The sequence below is a fragment of the Coregonus clupeaformis genome, chromosome 36 (genome assembly GCF_020615455.1).
Source record: "Coregonus clupeaformis isolate EN_2021a chromosome 36, ASM2061545v1, whole genome shotgun sequence".
In the NCBI taxonomy this organism is placed as follows: Eukaryota; Metazoa; Chordata; class Actinopteri; order Salmoniformes; family Salmonidae; genus Coregonus; species Coregonus clupeaformis.
The window spans coordinates 27,424,886-27,442,393 of record NC_059227.1 but is presented as its reverse complement, the minus strand read 5'-3'; the positions used below and the strand labels follow the sequence as shown (position 1 = coordinate 27,442,393).

At 43.1% G+C, this 17,508-nt stretch overlaps 1 pseudogene; it reads left to right on the top strand.

Annotated features, from left to right (window-relative positions):
* The first annotated feature begins 16,364 nt into the window (after positions 1-16,364).
* Positions 16,365-17,299, top strand: LOC121552123 (annotated as a pseudogene).
* The last annotated feature ends 209 nt before the right edge of the window (positions 17,300-17,508 follow it).

Below are 17,508 nucleotides of genomic sequence, written 5' to 3'. Positions count from 1 at the left end.
TAATGACGCTCAAATTAAAAATCATTAAACTAAATAATGAGGATTTCGATCAGCCTAATCGAGGTGTAGATTTGGCTACATCTCACATTCCATTGTTCAAACTTGTAAACAAGGCTGCATGGGATTTCTGTTAATGCGACTCTGTGCAGCCAATGGCAATGTCCGCTTTAGGCATAACCTAATGCCAGGAGACGCTTGTGGACAGCTCTAACACAGTTCCACCTCCGACACCGGCAAAAAAACCGCTAAGGTTGCCTTCAGAAAGTATTCACTCCACATTTTGTTGTGTCACAGCCTGAATTTAAAATGTATTGGCCTACACACAATACCCCATAATGTCAAAGTGGAATAATGATTTTAGAATGTTTTACAAATTAATTAATAAAAATGAAAATCTGAAATGGCTTGAGTCAATACTGTAAGTATTCAACCCCTTTGTTATGGCAAGCCTAAATAAGTTAGGAGTAAAATTGTGCTTAACAAGTCACATAATAATTTGCATGGACTCACTGTGTGCAATAATAGTGTTTAACATGATTTTTTAAATGACTACCTCATCTCTGTACCCCACACATACAATTATCCCTAAGGTCCCTCAGTCGAGCAGTGAATTTCAAGCACAGATTCAAGCACAAAGACCAGGGAGGTTTCCCAATGCCTAGCAAAGAAGGGCACCTATTGGTAGAATTTAAAAAAAGAACAAACAAAAGCAGACATTGGCTTTTGAGAATGGTGAAGTTATTAATTACACTTTGGATGGAGTATCAATACACCCAGTCACTACAAAGATACAGGCGTCCTTCCTAACTCAGTTGCCGGAGAGGAAGGAACCCGCTCAGGGATTTCCCCATGAGTCCAAGCCTGTACAGAATAAAAATATTCCAAAACATGCATCATGTTAGCAATAAGGCACTAAAGTAAAACTGCAAAAAACTTGTCAAAGAACATAACATTATGTCCAGAATACAAAGCGTTATGTTTAGGGACAAATCCAACACAACACATCACAGAGTACCACTCTTCATATTTTCAAGCATGGTGGTGGCTGCATCATGTTATGGGTATGCTTGACATCGGCCAGGACTAGGGAGTTATTCTTTTGATAAAATGAAATGGAATAAAGCTAAGCACAGGTAAAATCCTAGAGGAAAACCTGGATCAGTCTGCTTTTCAACAGACACTGGGAAACAAATTCACCTTTCAGCAGGACAATAACCTAAAACACAAGGCTAAATATACACTGGAGTTGCTTATCAAGACGACATTGAATGTTCTTGAGTGGCCTAGTTACAGTTTTGACTTAAATCGGCTTGAAAATATATTGCAAGACTTGAAAATGGCTGTCTAGCAATGATCAACAACCAACTTCACAGAGCTTGAAGAATTTTAGAAAGAATAATCTGCAAATATTGTACAATCCAGGTGTGCAAAGCTCTTAGAGATTTACCCAGAAAGACTCACAACTTCAATCGTTGGCAAAGTTGATTCTAATATGTATTGACTCAGTGGTGTGAATACTTATGTAAGTTAAATATTTCTGTATTTTATTTTCAATAAATGTGCAAAAAAATCTAAAAACATGTTTTCGCTTCATTATGGGGTAGATGGTTAATAAAAACATTTTTTAAATCAATTTTGAAGTCAGCCTGTAGACAACTAAATCTGAAATAACTTAAGGGGTATGAATACTTTCTGAAGGCACTGTACATGATCATTTCTGACCACCAGCTAGCTGACCAATAGGCAACCTGCCTACTCAATCAAAGGCTTAACCAATCAGCTCTGAGTGATTTAAAGGATGCAGAAAAGATTGGAAAGGTTAGACTGTAATTGAAGGAATCTCATTGATTGCAATTGCATTTATGCAATGTAAACATTTCATTATTTACTCATCATCAGACGATGCCATCGCCATCACACTGCACACTGCCCTATCCCATCTGGACAAGAGGAATACCTATGTAAGAATGCTATTCATTGACTATAGTGCAACATTCAACACCATAGTACCCTCCAAGCTCATCATTAAGCTTGAGGCCCTGGGTCTGAACCCCGCCCTGTGCAACTGGGTCCTGGACTTCCTGACGGGCCGCCCCCAGGTGGTGAAGGTAGGAAAAAACATCTCCACTTCGCTGATCCTCAACACTGGGGCACCACAAGGGTGCGTGCTCAGCCCCCCCCCCCACCCCCCTGTACTCCCTGTTCACCCATGACTGCGTGGCCAAGCACGCCTCCAACTCAATCATCAAGTTTGCAGACGACACAACAGTAGTAGGCTTGAGTACCAACAATGACGAGACCGCCTACAGGGAGTAGGTGAGGGCTCTGGGAGTGTGGTGCCAAGAAAATAACCTCTCACTCAACGTCAACAAAACAAAGGAGATGATCGTGGACTTCAGGAAACAGCAGAGGGTGCACCCCCCTATCCACATCGACGGGACCGCAGTGGAGAAGGTAGAAAGCTTCAATTTCCTTGGCATACACATCACTGACAAACTGAAATGGTCCACCCACGCAGACAGTGTGGTGAAGAAGGCGCAACAGATCCTCTTCAACCTCAGGAGGCTGAAGAAATTTGGCTTGGCACCTAAAACCCTCACAAACTTTTACAGATGCACAATTGAGAGCATCCTGTCGGGCTGTATTACCGCCTGGTATGGCAACTGCACCGCCCGCAACCGCAGGGCCCTCCAGAGGGTGGTGCGGTCTGCCGAATGCATTACCGGGGGCAAACTACCCGCCCTCCAAGACACATACAGCACCCGATGTCACAGGAAGGCCAAAATGATCATCAAGGACATCAACCACCCGAGCCGTTGCCTGTTCACCCTGCTATCATCCAGAAGGCGAGGTCAGTACAGGTGCATCAAAGCTGGGACAGAGAGAATGAAAAACAGCTTCTATCTCAAGGCCATCAGACTGTTAAATAGCCATCACTAGCACATTAGAGGCTGCTGCTGCCTATTGAAATCACTGGCCACTAGTCACTTTAATAATGTTTACATATCTTGCACTACTCATCTCATATGTATATATACTGTATTCTATTCTATAATATTCTACTGTATCTTAGTCCATGCCACTCTGTCATTGCTAGTCCATATGTGTATATATTCTTAAATTCCATTCCTTACTAGTTTTGTGTGTATTGGGTATATGTTGTGAAATTGTTAGATATTGCTTGTTAGATATTACTGCACTGTAGGAGCTAGAAGCACAAGCATTTTGCTACACCCGCAATAACATCTGCTAAACACGTATATGTGACAAATACAATTTGATTTGATTTGATCAATTACCATTTAAGTTTTCTGTTTTTCTGTCTTGATCTTCAGTTACTGGCCATTAAGGATGAAGGGGGAACCTGTTATTAACCGATACCAAGTGCACAAATCATCTGATGGATTTGCAAGGAACACACGTGTGGTTCCTATATGACCAGTGTTCTAGACAAACACCCATACTCTCAATCATTCTAACATATGACAACAATATAGATTTATTGCAATTGTGAATGCTGGAACAGCTGAAGGCCTGTAGTTCCAACATACAACCACCTCCTACCTCAAAACTGAAGAAGTGCTTGAGATGGTTCTTCATGGAACCTTCCAGAAGTGTGTCCTTACTGCACCACAGAATCAGGGTCATCATGACTTGTGTGCATTATTTACTGGGTCCATGTGTGGCTGTTCTTCCAGCATTATAGGGAATGGCCTTGGGTTGGTGGTCTGGTCCATGTTGCCATGACTAAAACATGAATTACGAGCCGGAGCGTATGGGGACTGAAGCCATGGGGAGCGCCTGGGGCAATGGAACCCATGGGTTGAAACCTTCCACTCAGTCATTATGGGCTTTATTGAGCTGTGGTAAATTGATGTTTAGCATATGAAAAGGTTGATCTATTTAAAAATAACTCTAACGAGCACCATACACAGTCTATATGTTTTCCAGATTTGATTATGCCTGTATTTTGTATAATTTGTAAATACATTTAAAGTTAACTCAAGGAGAATACAGATGAGGTAAAAGTGGATAGGTGGCTTTATTCAAATTATTAGCTTTAAAGATCATTTATGCAAAAATGGACCCCAGTGTGTTGGGCAAAATGGGTAAAAAAAAAAAAAACTACATTCATAGTACACTAGTGCCTCCCTGTGGTTCTAGCTATGCAGGTGGTTGCAATATAGTAACCTCAGTGGCCAATCAAGTAGAACCAAAAGTCAACATAATGACTGATGTCTGTGAACGAAAGATGGAAGTGACCCTAACGCTAATATTAGCTCATTGAATTTACCTACAGTAAGCCATTGACTGAGACTGCCCCCTCCAAGTTGAACGTCTTTTCAATAGGTCTATACAAATAGGACATATAACATACAAACATGATATGTAAATTGAGGACGCTTTGTGCCATTTAATCACATTTTTGACTGGTTAACAGAGTGGTTGCTTCTGGGTAAAGAAATCCATGTCCCAGGTTTATGCTTCACTAGGTAAAATCAGGATGTGCCTTCTGTGTACATGACTACTGTAGCCTATCCACTTCCCATAGGGCATCAAGAATGTATCAGAAATGCAACACATTTATAAAAACCAGGGACATTTCAGGGGATATGATGACGAACGTTTGGTGACCATCAACCTAAAGTAGCAAGCTAGAACACTGTGTCAGGTAATCAGGAAAGAACATAACACCTCTCTCTGCACCAGATATTTGTGGATTGAGTGACAGCTAATAGTTGTGTTCCTATATGATGAGGGAACCTCCCAGGAACAAAGGGGAGGGGGGTCCAGGGTCAAAGGAGTAGGTAAAGGTCACTCATCCCAGTGACTAAAGACAGCGGTTGAATGCTACTGTATTTTAAACCATAGAACAAGCCAGTAAAGGAGTGAATTCCTGTGCTATTTTTGTGCTATCTCAGTGGCCTCTAAAATTTTTAAGAGATAATGGTTTAGGAATTCTTTAATATGCCACAGGGCACGTCTTTGCTGTCCCACTAGATGACAATATGGTCTGCACTGTAACTGACAGCTACCTCTTCTCATGTCAAGGCAACTGGTGATACACCTTGCCTTGATGTTTTGGGTCAATTGAACTCAACAAACAGCATCTATTCTCAGTTTGACCTTTTGTAATTTGGTCTGGGTTAGGGTTGTGAGCTTGTAGCCATAACAAAGTACTAAGGTGTTTTTTTTTCTTCTGCACAGGACTGTGTAAACAATACTGACATACAGGAAGGTTATATTTGGGTCACGCTAGCTTCTCATGTCTCCACTCCAATTAATTCCTTTTTGTTTTGTTATGATGTTGCTTGTAATTCTGTTATGACTAGAATTTGCTTTTTTTGTTCTCTTTGAACTGTCTGAGGTGAGTGTTAACAATTTCTGCATCTGTCAGTTCACTAATGGCATCTCACCAGTAAGAACATTAGGTAATGTGTTTATACTGTAGTGACTTTTTTTCATGTTACATGTATTTATGCTGTGTCCAGACAGTTAATCTATATATCAATATCAGCTAAAATGTTTTGTTACAATATTGATACATATCAGTTTTATGTCCGCATGTCCGTAAAGTCCAGACAACTGCTTGCTGATTGGACCAGGTGTGAAAGGACATGCCTTGCTCATATTGATATCAAATTGAACTATCAATATTGGTGTCCACCACCTATTACAATGTTATTATGCTGGTTTTATTCAGAGCCATATAGCCAACAAACCATATTAACTGATTCAACTAATTCTGTCATGAAAGCTTTGCTAAGGACATCACCCAGTGGTCTTATGTTGAATTGCATGTTTTATTGCTTTTGCAAGCAACAAGCTTGTAGTTGATAGAAGACCCCATCCATACAGTAATGCCAGTAGCTTGTGATAGATCTGCATTCTTAGATCACAGCTGTGAGGTTGTCTAAAAGCATTAGTTGAGATAACCAATGAGTGGCAGTAAAAAATATATGTGTCTGAGTAATCACAACAACTGTCACAATCAGACCCATGCCTACAGTAAAGGTGGAAAGCTAACTATGCAATGGCTCTGGGTATGAAAACACCCCAGCAACTTTTACAGTGCCTTGCAAAATAATTAATCCCCTTTGGCATTTTTCCTATTTTGTTGCATTACAACCTGTAATTTAAATGGATTTTTATTGGGATTTAACGAAATGGACATACACAAAATAGTCCAAATTGGTGAAGTGAAATGAAAAAAATAACTTGTTTCAAAAAATTGTACAAAATAAATAATAGATAAGTGGTGTTGTGGAAAATGTCGTCCTTATACTAATCAAAGAATCAAAGTACTTCAGAGTTTTTGTAGAATTAAGATAGACTTTATTACAGTTGATTTGCAAAGCATCCTCCCGTCTACATCTCAGCTCTCCGTTTATATAGTCATATTCACATACATCCTAGCTTAAAGCCCCTCCCTCTTGGGTTCCCCCACCATTATCTTCAGTTTCCCCCTCTCGGCCGCTCCGCCCACTTCCTTCGTCTATGATAGCGGCTAAATTTGACTTCTCTTCAGTTTTGAAACAATAATATTACAATCAATCAAGCCCTTGTCATGCAAAAACAATCATGTTCAGTTTCAACTCTGTTCAACCCCGGCTCACCCTGGCTTGACCTGAAGATTGATTGTTGGACATGACAGGTCCACAGTCAATCTCTCAAAAGTACCCAAACCCACTCCTCTCTTCCCTCCCGTCATGCTGTAAATACACATGATTAGTCTAAACTCTGTTCAACTCTGGCTCCGCTCTCTCTACTTTGTTTTGAGGAGAGAGGCAAAAGGCCACAATCTGGTTTCAGTCTCTGATAAGGTAGGACAGCCATGGATTCGGTAAGAGCGAGGAATTCGACCTGAGGTCAGATCCCCATTTCACACACACACAAACCCAGTGAAAGGAACCAATCAAGTTCTTGCCTAGCAACAGAGAAATCTGACAATATGTTCGTCATGTCTGTGATTAAACTTTCTTTATCTCGTAGTTTACTGAAAAATTGTCATCAGTGGTGGGTGCATATGTATTTACCTCCTTTGCTATGAAGCACATAAATAAGATCTGGTGCAACCAATTAGTCACGTCTCCTCCCGTTGCTCCCCTCCGGCGCACTGATTCGCTGGTATACTGAGCCACCGGTCCGAGCGCACCACCTCGGCAACACCGGAATGGAAACCCAACACACCCTAATCACCTCCAGCTCACCTGCACCTCATCATCTCATCACCACCCCTATTTAGCCCTGGACTGTTCTGTATTGTGTTGTGTGTGATTGTTTATCGTTGTGTCGTTTACTCTCTCTTTGTTATTCTCGTTCTCATTATTTAAGTAAACCTTGACCTTGTTAATTCCTGCGTCTGCATCCTGCCTCTTCGTATACTCAGTTCTCGTCACACAATTACCTTCAGAAGTCACATAATGAGTTAAATAAAGTCCACTTGTGTGCAATCTAAGTGTCACATGATCTGTCACATGATCTCAGTATATATACACATGTTCTGAAAGAATATGGCACCACAACAAACCTGCCAAGAGAGGGCCGCCCACCAAAACTCACGGACCAGGCAAGGAGGGCATTAATCAGAGAGGCAACAAAGAGACCAAAGATAACCCTGAAGGAGATTGGAGTATCTGTCCATAGGACCACTTTAAGCCTTACACTCCACAGAGCTGGGCTTTACGGAAGAGTGGACAGAAAAAAGCCATTGCTTGAAGGAAAAAATAAGCAAACACGTTTGGTGTTCACTTATCTGGTCAGATAAGACTAAAATGTAGCTTTTTGGCCATCAAGGAAAACGCTATGTCTGGCACAAACATAGCACCTCTCATCACCCCGAAAACACCATCCAGTGAAGCATGGGGGTGGCAGCATCATGCTGTGGGGGTGTTTTTCATCGGCAGGGACTGAGAAACTGGTCAAAATTGAAGGAATAATGGATGGCGCTAAATACAGGGAAATTCTTAAGGGAAACCTGTTTCAGTCTTCCAGAGATTTGACACTGGGACGGAGGTTCACCTTCCAGCAGGACAATGACCCTAAGCATACTGCTAAAGCAACACTTGAGTGGTTTAAGGGGAAACATTTAAATGTCTTGGAATGGCCTAGTCAAAGCCCAAAACCTCAATCCAATTGAGAATCTGTGGTATGGCTTAAAGATTGCTGTACACCAGCGGAACCCATCCAACTTGAAGGAGCTGGAGCAGTTTTACCTTGAAGAATGGGAAAAAATCCCAGTGGCAAGCTTATAGAGACATACCCCAAGAGACTTGCAGCTGTAATTGCTGCAAAAGGTGGCTCTACATAGTATTGACTTTTAATTCCAGGTTGTAAGGCAACAAAATAGGAAAAATGCCAAGGGGGGGGTGAATACTTTCGCAAGCCACTGTATAGGCCTAACCACACCATAGCTTCTAAGACAGCTCATATCTTATGTAGTAAACTGCCATCTTCTCTCTGTCCAATGCTGATCATAAGGAACTGTGCTTGGCGTTCATCACATGGATTCCATTATGGACTGAACACAGTGCTCTCAATCTAAATTATTTATCTGGTACAATCGATCCAATTCAAGTAGGTTGCAATGCCTGTTAACTGTCGAGTCCTAAACATTAATCACATAGCAGAATTTTTACACTCTTAGAAAAATGGGTTCCAAAAGGGTTCTTCTGCTATCCCCATAGGAGAACCCTTTTTGGTTCCAGGTAGAACCCTTTTTGGTTCCAGGTAGAACTATTTTGGGTTCCATGTAGAACCCTCTGTGGGTTATCCTCGTAGGGGTATCCTACAAAAAAGGTTTGAGGAGTTAGAGAGATGACTTTGGTCAACACTGAGTTCAATTCAGGATAACCGGTCATACGAAACTGGCTCACCTTTTAGCCAGGTACATTTTTATTGCAACGAATCCTTCAGCACTAACCTGCTCCAGGGAAGGCTAAGTCACTGCTAACTCCACTTAACCTGAATGAAATGAGTGATCCACAAGTTGAGGACCAATGAAATCAGATTCCCAAAGATTGCGTCATCGTCCCCTTCATTTGAGAAAGACTACTGATTAAATATTTTATTAATCAAATGTTTTTTTGTGCAAAATTGTAATGTTAAAATATATTACCTTACACATTTAGTAATGACAGAATGCATTTTAAACTTGAAGCAATGTAACACTTTTGTATGAGTTAATAAAAAAAAAAAGGTTATTGTGCATCGATAAGCACACCAAAGACTGCATTAACAATAAGTAATCAAATAAAGACGGCACTTCTAAAAGCATATTTCACACCATAGCCTGCTGAATTTACAAGATAACTTTTCTTTCATTTTCATTTCAGGACAAATTTAAATGTGGCACTGACTTGCCCATGTATTGATGTTTCAACATTGTCTCAATGAAGAGTTTGGCGTTCGATTATGATGTTTCAGCATTGTCTCAATAAAGAGTTTGATGTTCGACTAGCCATGTGCGACATGCACGCACTGTTACAAGCCTGCTAGAGTTAGCGGCAGGCGGACTAGCAATATCCACTGTCATAGTAAAGATGAAGTCTGAGCTGGAATGTGAAGCTAACTGAAGTTGGTTAGCTTTACACTCTTAGAAATGTTTTTGCAATCTAGAACCTAAAAGGCTTTTTCCCATAGAATAACCTTTTTTTGGTTCCAGGTAGAACCCTTTTGGTTCCAGAGAGGGTTCTACATGGAACCCAAAAGGGTTCTACCTAGAACCCAAAAGGGTTCTACCTAGAACCCAAAAGGGTTCTCCTATGGGGACAGCCGAAATAACCCTGAGTAGATCTATCTTGCTTATATCGATATTAAACTATATCGATATCATATCAATCAAATTATCGACAGGCAAATGATGCCCACAACTGATATTTTACCATTCATGTTTGTTATGTCAACATTGTTTCTTTGTATTCCTTGGTATATTTCAAGACTTTGTCAATGATCAACGTGGCCTTTTGATATAATTAGCAGAATTCTAGGGTCTCTACCTTTTGAGCAGCCTACTCATAGGCTATGACAAGAGCTATAGCTAAGCAAAATGTACAGTTACTGTTCCCTGAAGGAGGGAATGAGGTATAACATACTATGGGAGTCAACGACCAATCCTATTCACCTGAAGCAAACTGAAATCATGCCCAATGAGCCAATGCATGCCGAGTCCGCCCTCGGCTCGCATCCATTTAATCAATTCTGTACCGATCTTTAGCTAAACCCCCTGTCGGTGCTGGGCCAAAATATGTTATACCTTGTTCCCTCCTTTAGGGAACAGTAGTTATATTCATAACTAGACTGTTGGTCACTCAGTATAACATACTATGGAGACATACAATCACGCCCCAAGCCGGCTCAGAGGGTACCAAACTAGGAGGCCCATGGCAACCCAAGCACACACAGGTTCCACAAGCTACAAAACGGGGTTACAGAAGCCACCTTTTTCCCTAATACTTACCCGAGAAGTCTAAACTGATAGAGCCTCATGAGGCCTGAACTGTAAGAGCCCCATATAGGGAACCAGAACCTGCTGCAACTTGGCAATGCGTACTGACACACTGCCACTGCAGCCCAAGTCCATAGACCCCATGGTTCCAAGAACAATACTTACCTTACAAGCCTGAAATGTCAGAACTCGTACAAGGAACCGCAAGTCCAAAACAACAGAACACCTGTAGTGGCTTGGTAAAGCGCACACGCACGCTGCATAGTATCAACCAGAGTCGATGAACTACGGCAGCCCGAGGCTCAAACCCACCTGGAAACTGTGTACACACACGCTGCCATAGCAGCCTAAGGCTCAAATCCACAGGAAACTGTGGTAACCCTGATAATGCTTACTCTGCCGCCCATCAATGCTCTTCAATCGAACGCTGCTTGCACCCGCCCGCCCGACTAGAATCACTACTCTCGGCGGGTCTGACTTAGAATATGTGGACAACTACAAATACCTAGGTGTCTGGTTAGACCGTAAACTCTCCTTCCAGACTCACATTAAGCATCTCCAATCCAAAGTTAAATCTAGAATCAGCTTCCTATTTTGCAACAAAGCCTCCTTCACTCATGCTGCCAAACATGCCCTCATAAAACTGACTATCCTACCGATCCTTGACTTCGGCGATGTAATTTACAAAATAGCCTCCAACACTCTACTGAGCGAATTGGATGTAGTCTATCACAGTGTCATCCGTTTTGTCACCAAAGCCCCATATACTACCCACCATTGTGACCTGTACGCTCTCGTTGGCTGGCCCTCACTACATATTCGTCACCAAACCCAATGGCTCCAGGTCATCTATAAATCACTGCTAGGCAAATCCCCACCTTATCTTAGCTCATTGGTCACCATAGCAACACCCACCCGTAGTATGCGCTCCAGCAGGTATATCTCACTGGTCATCCCCAAAGCCAACACCTCCTTTGGCCGCCATTCCTTCCAGTTCTCTGCTGCCAATGACAGGAACGAACTGCAAAAATCTCTGAAGCTGGACACTCTTATCTCCCTCACTAACTTTAAGCATCAGTTGTCAGAGCAGCTTACCGATCACTGCACCTGTAAACAGCCCATCTGTAATTAGCCCACCCAACTACCTCATCCCCATATTGTTATTTATTTTGCTCATTTGCACCCCAGTATCTCTATTTGCACATCATCTTCTGCACATCAATCATTCCAGTGTTAATACTAGATTCTTATTATTTTGCACTATGGCCTATTTATTGCCTTACCTCCATAACTTACTACATTTGCACACACTGTATATAGATTTTCTATTGTGTTATTGACTGTACGTTTTGTTTATCCCATATGTAACTCTGTGTTGTTGTTGTTTTTATTGCACTGCTTTGCTTTATCTTGGCCAGGTCGCAGTTGTAAATTAGAACTTGTTCTCAACTGGCTTACCTGGTTAAATAAAGGTGAGAAAAAATTTTATTTTTATTATTATTATTATTATTATTATTATTATTATTATTATTATTATTATTATTATTAAAATAATCAATGCAGCCCAAGGCTCAAACTCACAGGGAAACTGTGGGAACCTGGACAAAACGCGGCCTAACATCGACCACGGAGGCCCAAGTCCATAGAGCAGTTACACCCAAGCGATAAAACTTCATAAAGGTAGTTGAGGAACCCCAACTCGCTGCAGCACAGAACAATGCCCAATAAAACCGCCACACCCCTAGTAGAGTGAGCACGCACACCGCTAGGCAACCCTTATCATTTGCTGTTACACGCCAGGGAGGTAGCCTCCACAATCCAATGAGAAAGACGTTGCTTAGAAAGCGTCCTACCCCGAGCTGGATTAGCGAAACCGCCAAAAAGCTGGGCACAAGGCGGACATCCGGACACAGGCCATGCAATCTCCATTCTTCACTGGAAGCAAACAGAGGAGATAAGAAAGGGAAAGCTCGAAAGCCGGAGACCTGTAAGACATAGGCATAACCTTGGGAGCAACTGCATTAGGACATAACGTCCCTTTGGAGTCGCCAGACGCGAGGCGCGAACTCCAAATAAGAAGGGTGTACTGATAGCGCGGGGAGATCCTCAACTCCCCCATGCCAAACAGCGCCGGAGAAGATGGCTGCCGTTTTACAGCCCTCTAACCAATTGTACTATTATGTGTGTTTTTCCGCGTTATTTGTAATTTATTTTGTACATAATGTTTCTGCCATCGTCTCTTATAACCAAAAAGAGCTTCTGGATATCAGGACAGCGATTACTCACCTCGTATTGGACAAAGATTTTTTCTTCAACGAGGCGGCCGCGAAGGATATCATACAGACACCCGACAAGGCCCAAATCCCTGTCATTCGCGTGAGGAAGAGACGGAGATATCGTGGACGTAGATCGGGGTGCCTTGTAAGGATCCGACGGCGAGCGAGTAAACTGCCTCTTCCATCAATCCTATTAGCCAACGTTCAATCATTTGAAAATAAATTGGATGACCTAAGATTACGGTTATCCTACCAACGGGACATTAAAAACTGTAATATCTTATGTTTCACCAAGTCGTGGCTGAACGACGACATGGATATCATACAGCTAGCGGGCTATACGCTACATCGGCAGGATAGAACGGCTGACTCCGGTAAGACAAGGGGTGGCGGTCTGTGTATATTTGTAAACAACAGCTGGTGCACAAAATCAAATACTAAGGAAGTCTCGAGGTTTTGCTCGCCTGAGGTAGAGTATCTTATGATAAGCTGTAGACCACACTATTTACCAAGAGAGTTTTCATCTATATTTTTCATAGCTGTCTATTTACCACCACAAACCAATGCTGGCATTAAGATTGCACTGAATGAGTTGTACAAGGCCATAAATCAACAGGAAAACGCTCATCCAGATGCAGCGCTCCTAGTGGCCGGGGACTTTAATGCAGGGAAACTTAAATCCATTCTACCTAATTTCTACCAGCATGTTAAATGTGCAACAAGAGGAAAAAAACTCTAGACCACCTTTACTCCACACACAGAGACGCATACAAAGCTCTCCCTCGCCCTCCATTTGGCAAATCTGACCATAACTCTATCCTCCTGATTCCTGCTTATAAGCAAAAACTAAAGCAGGAAGCACCAGTGACTCGGTTAATAAAAAAGTGGTCAGATGACGCAGATGCTAAGCTACAGGACTGTTTTGCTAGCACAGACTGGAACATGTTCCGGGATTCTTCAGACAGCATTGAGGATTACACCACATCAGTCACTGGCTTCATCAATAAGTGCATCGATGATGTCGTCCCCACAGTGACCGTACGTACATACCCCAACCAGAAGCCATGGATTACAGGAAACATCCGCACTGAGCTAAAGGGTAGAGCTGCCGCTTTCAAGGAACGGGACTCTAACCCGGACGCTTATAAGAAATCCCGCTATGCCCTCCGACGAACCATCAAACAGGCAAAGAGTCAATACAGGGCTAAGATTGAATCGTACTACACTGGTTCTGACGCTCGTCGGATGTGGCAGGAATTGAAAACTATTACAGACTACAAAGGGAAGCACAGCCGCGAGCTGCCCAGTGACACAAGCCTACCAGACGAGCTAAACCACTTCTATGCTCGCTTCGAGGCAAGCAACACTGAAGCATGCATGAGAGCACCAGCTGTTCCGGATGACTATGTGATCACGCTCTCCGTAGCCGATGTGAGTAAGACTTTTAAGCAGGTCAACATTCACAAGGCCGCAGGGCCAGACGGATTACCAGGACGTATACTCCGAGCATGTGCTGACCAACTGGCAAGTGTCTTCACTGACATTTTCAACATGTCCCTGACTGAGTCTGTAATACCAACATGTTTCAAGCAGACCACCATAGTCCCCGTGCCCAAGGACTCTAAGATAACCTGCCTAAATGACTACCGACCCGTAGCACTGACGTCTGTAGCCATGAAGTGCTTTGAAAGGCTGGTCATGGCTCACATCAACAGCATTATCCCAGAAACCCTAGACCCACTCCAATTTGCATACCGCCCCAACAGATCCATAGATGATGCAATCTCTATTGCACTCCACACTGCCCTTTCCCACCTGGACAAGAGGAACACCTACGTGAGAATGCTATTCATTGACTACAGCTCAGCATTCAACACCATAGTTCCCTCTAAGCTCATCACTAAGCTAAGGATCCTGGGACTAAACACCTCCCTCCCCTGACGGGCCGCCCCCAGGTGGTAAGGGTAGGTAACAACACATCTGCCACACTGATCCTCAACACGGGGGCCCCTCAGGGGTGCGTGCTCAGTCCCCTGCTGTACTCTCTGTTCACCCATGACTGCATGGCCAGGCATGACTCCAACACCATCATTAAGTTTGCCGACGACACAACAGTGGTAGGCCTGATCACCGACAACGATGAGACAGCCTATAGGGAGGAGGTCAGAGACCTGGCCGTGTGGTGCCAGGACAACAACCTCTCCCTCAACGTGACCAAGACAAAGGAGATGATTGTGGACTACAGGAAAAAAAAGAGGACTGAGCACGCCCCCATTCTCATCGACGGGGCTGTAGTCGAACAGGTTGAGAGCTTCAAGTTCCTTGGTGTCCACATCACCAACGAACTATCATGGTCCAAACACACCAAGACAGTCGTGAAGAGGGCACGACAAAGCCTATTCCCCCTCAGGAGACTGAAAAGATTTGGCATGGGTCCTCAGATCCTCAAAAAATTCTACAGCTGCACCATCGAGAGCATCCTGACTGGTTGCATCACCGCCTGGTATGGCAACTGCTTGGCCTCGACCGCAAGGCACTACAGAGGGTAGTGCGTACGGCCCAGTACATCACTGGGGCCAAGCTTCCTGCCATCCAGGACCTCTATACCAGGCGGTGTCAGAGGAAGGCCCTCAAAATTGTCAAAGACTCCAGCCACCCTAGTCATAGACTGTTCTCTCTGCTACCGCACGGCAAGCGGTACCGGAGTGCCAAGTCTAGGTCCAAAAGACTTCTCAACAGCTTCTACCCCCAAGACATAAGACTCCTGAACAGCTAATCATGGCTACCCGGACTATTTGCACTGCCCCCCCACCCCGTCCTTTTTACGCTGCTGCTACTCTGTTAATTATTTATGCATAGTCACTTTAACTCTACCCACATGTACATATTACCTCAACTACCTCAACTAGCCGGTGCCCCCGCACATTGACTCTGCAACGGTACCCCCCTGTATATAGCCTCCCTACTGATACTTTATTTTACTTCTGCTCTTTTTTTTCTCAACACTTTTTTTGTTGTTGTTTTATTTTTACTTTTTTTGTTAAAAATAAATGCACTGTTGGTTAAAGGCTGTAAGTAAGCATTTCACTGTAATGTCTGCACCTGTTGTGTTCGGCGCATGTGACCAATAAAATTTGATTTGATTTGATTTGATTTGAACTAGCTTGGCCGACGCCAAGGCCATGAGCAGGGCAGTCTTGTAGGAAAGGACCTTCAGGTCCACAGACTTCAATGGTTCAAACGGAAGCTCACACAGAGCATCCAGGACCAACGGCAGGTCCCAGGTCGGTGCAATAGGCTTAGACCCTGGTCCAAGCCATCGCACGCCTTTCAGGAACCGCACCACCAGAGGATGACACCCCGGGGTAGAGCTGTCCATCCCTACATGACACTCCGAAATGGCTGCCATATCAACCTTCAATGTGAGAACTCCTTATCAAGAGAACACGTCGTCATCCCTACTGCGTCTGGCCTGTTGGAATGTGACCCTGGCTATCCAATCATTTTAAAAACAAGAAAATGCTTTGCTTAATATAAGGAATGTGAAACTATTTATACCACGGACAGTTTGTGCCATTTTTTCTATTTTATAAATAGCCTAGTTTATGCCTGAACTACTGTGGTCTCGTTGAAGGATAGGAATGACGGGCATTAGGAAAGCAATCGGACCTCAGATCATGTCTACGTCGGCTACGAACAAATCTAGTAGACTCCATACGGACGACAAATGCAAGCAACAAAAATTCCAATCTTTTCTCTTCTACCAGGCGGTGCGGGACCTAAAGCCTGTTTAGATGTTGGAGAACATGCGGACAATGGATATTTTTTACTGGGAGGAGGATGTGAGACAGATATCCTACACTCCCTCAGAGGCATTGCTGTACGGTATCGTACATGACCACCAAGCCTACACTCAATACTTGCTCAGTCACTACACTGATGAAGCACTGGCCATGCCCGGCGAGCGCTTTTGTTGCTGTCCATCCATTTGACGATGGCTGTATACTGGGTCTCATACTGCAAGAAGTACATTGACTACGTAGTCTGCGGTCATATATGAACTGAGGCGGATGTTTTCACATGGAGGACGGTAAGACCCCACTACATCTGGCCTGTGAGCTCCTGCGCTCCGAAGCAGTCATTCTGTTATTGGGCAACGGTGCCTTGCCACTGGCAGAGGATCAAAACGGTATGACACCACTGGATGTAATTTTGGAACAGCTGTGGGACTCCAAAGTGAACATTGGGCCCAAAAAGCTGCGTCTTGACAACTTGTTAATGTTTATGCCCGAGATTCGTTTCAAAATGAAGAGTGCACTCTTCCAAAATCCTTGGTGAGCGCAAATTCAAATATCTCGTTGGACAGATTCCAGCTCCATTGTTTCTCATCGCTATTCAAACAATTCTGAGGCAGCTTCCCCCAGAGCAGTTCCCTGATAGCCTGGATGAGCTTCCCATACCCTTCTCCTTGAAACCACTACCCTGCAAACTGCTTGGACAGTTGAATATTTTTATTAAGTATTTTGAATCTGTCTACATGATGTATTTATTGACCTATATAAATGTTTTAGCATGATTGATCAAGATATCTGTGTGATGAGCATGTAGGTCTATGTATGATTTTATCAATGCAAACCCCTGTATGAAATGAATAGGCTATATGAATGGGTGCTAATTATGATAATAGCTGTGATTCAAGTTTCAAATAAAATGGAAGATGTATTTGGTAAATCATTTAATTTTTCTTAAAACATTTTTATATAAGTTGTATGCAACTGTCTCAGA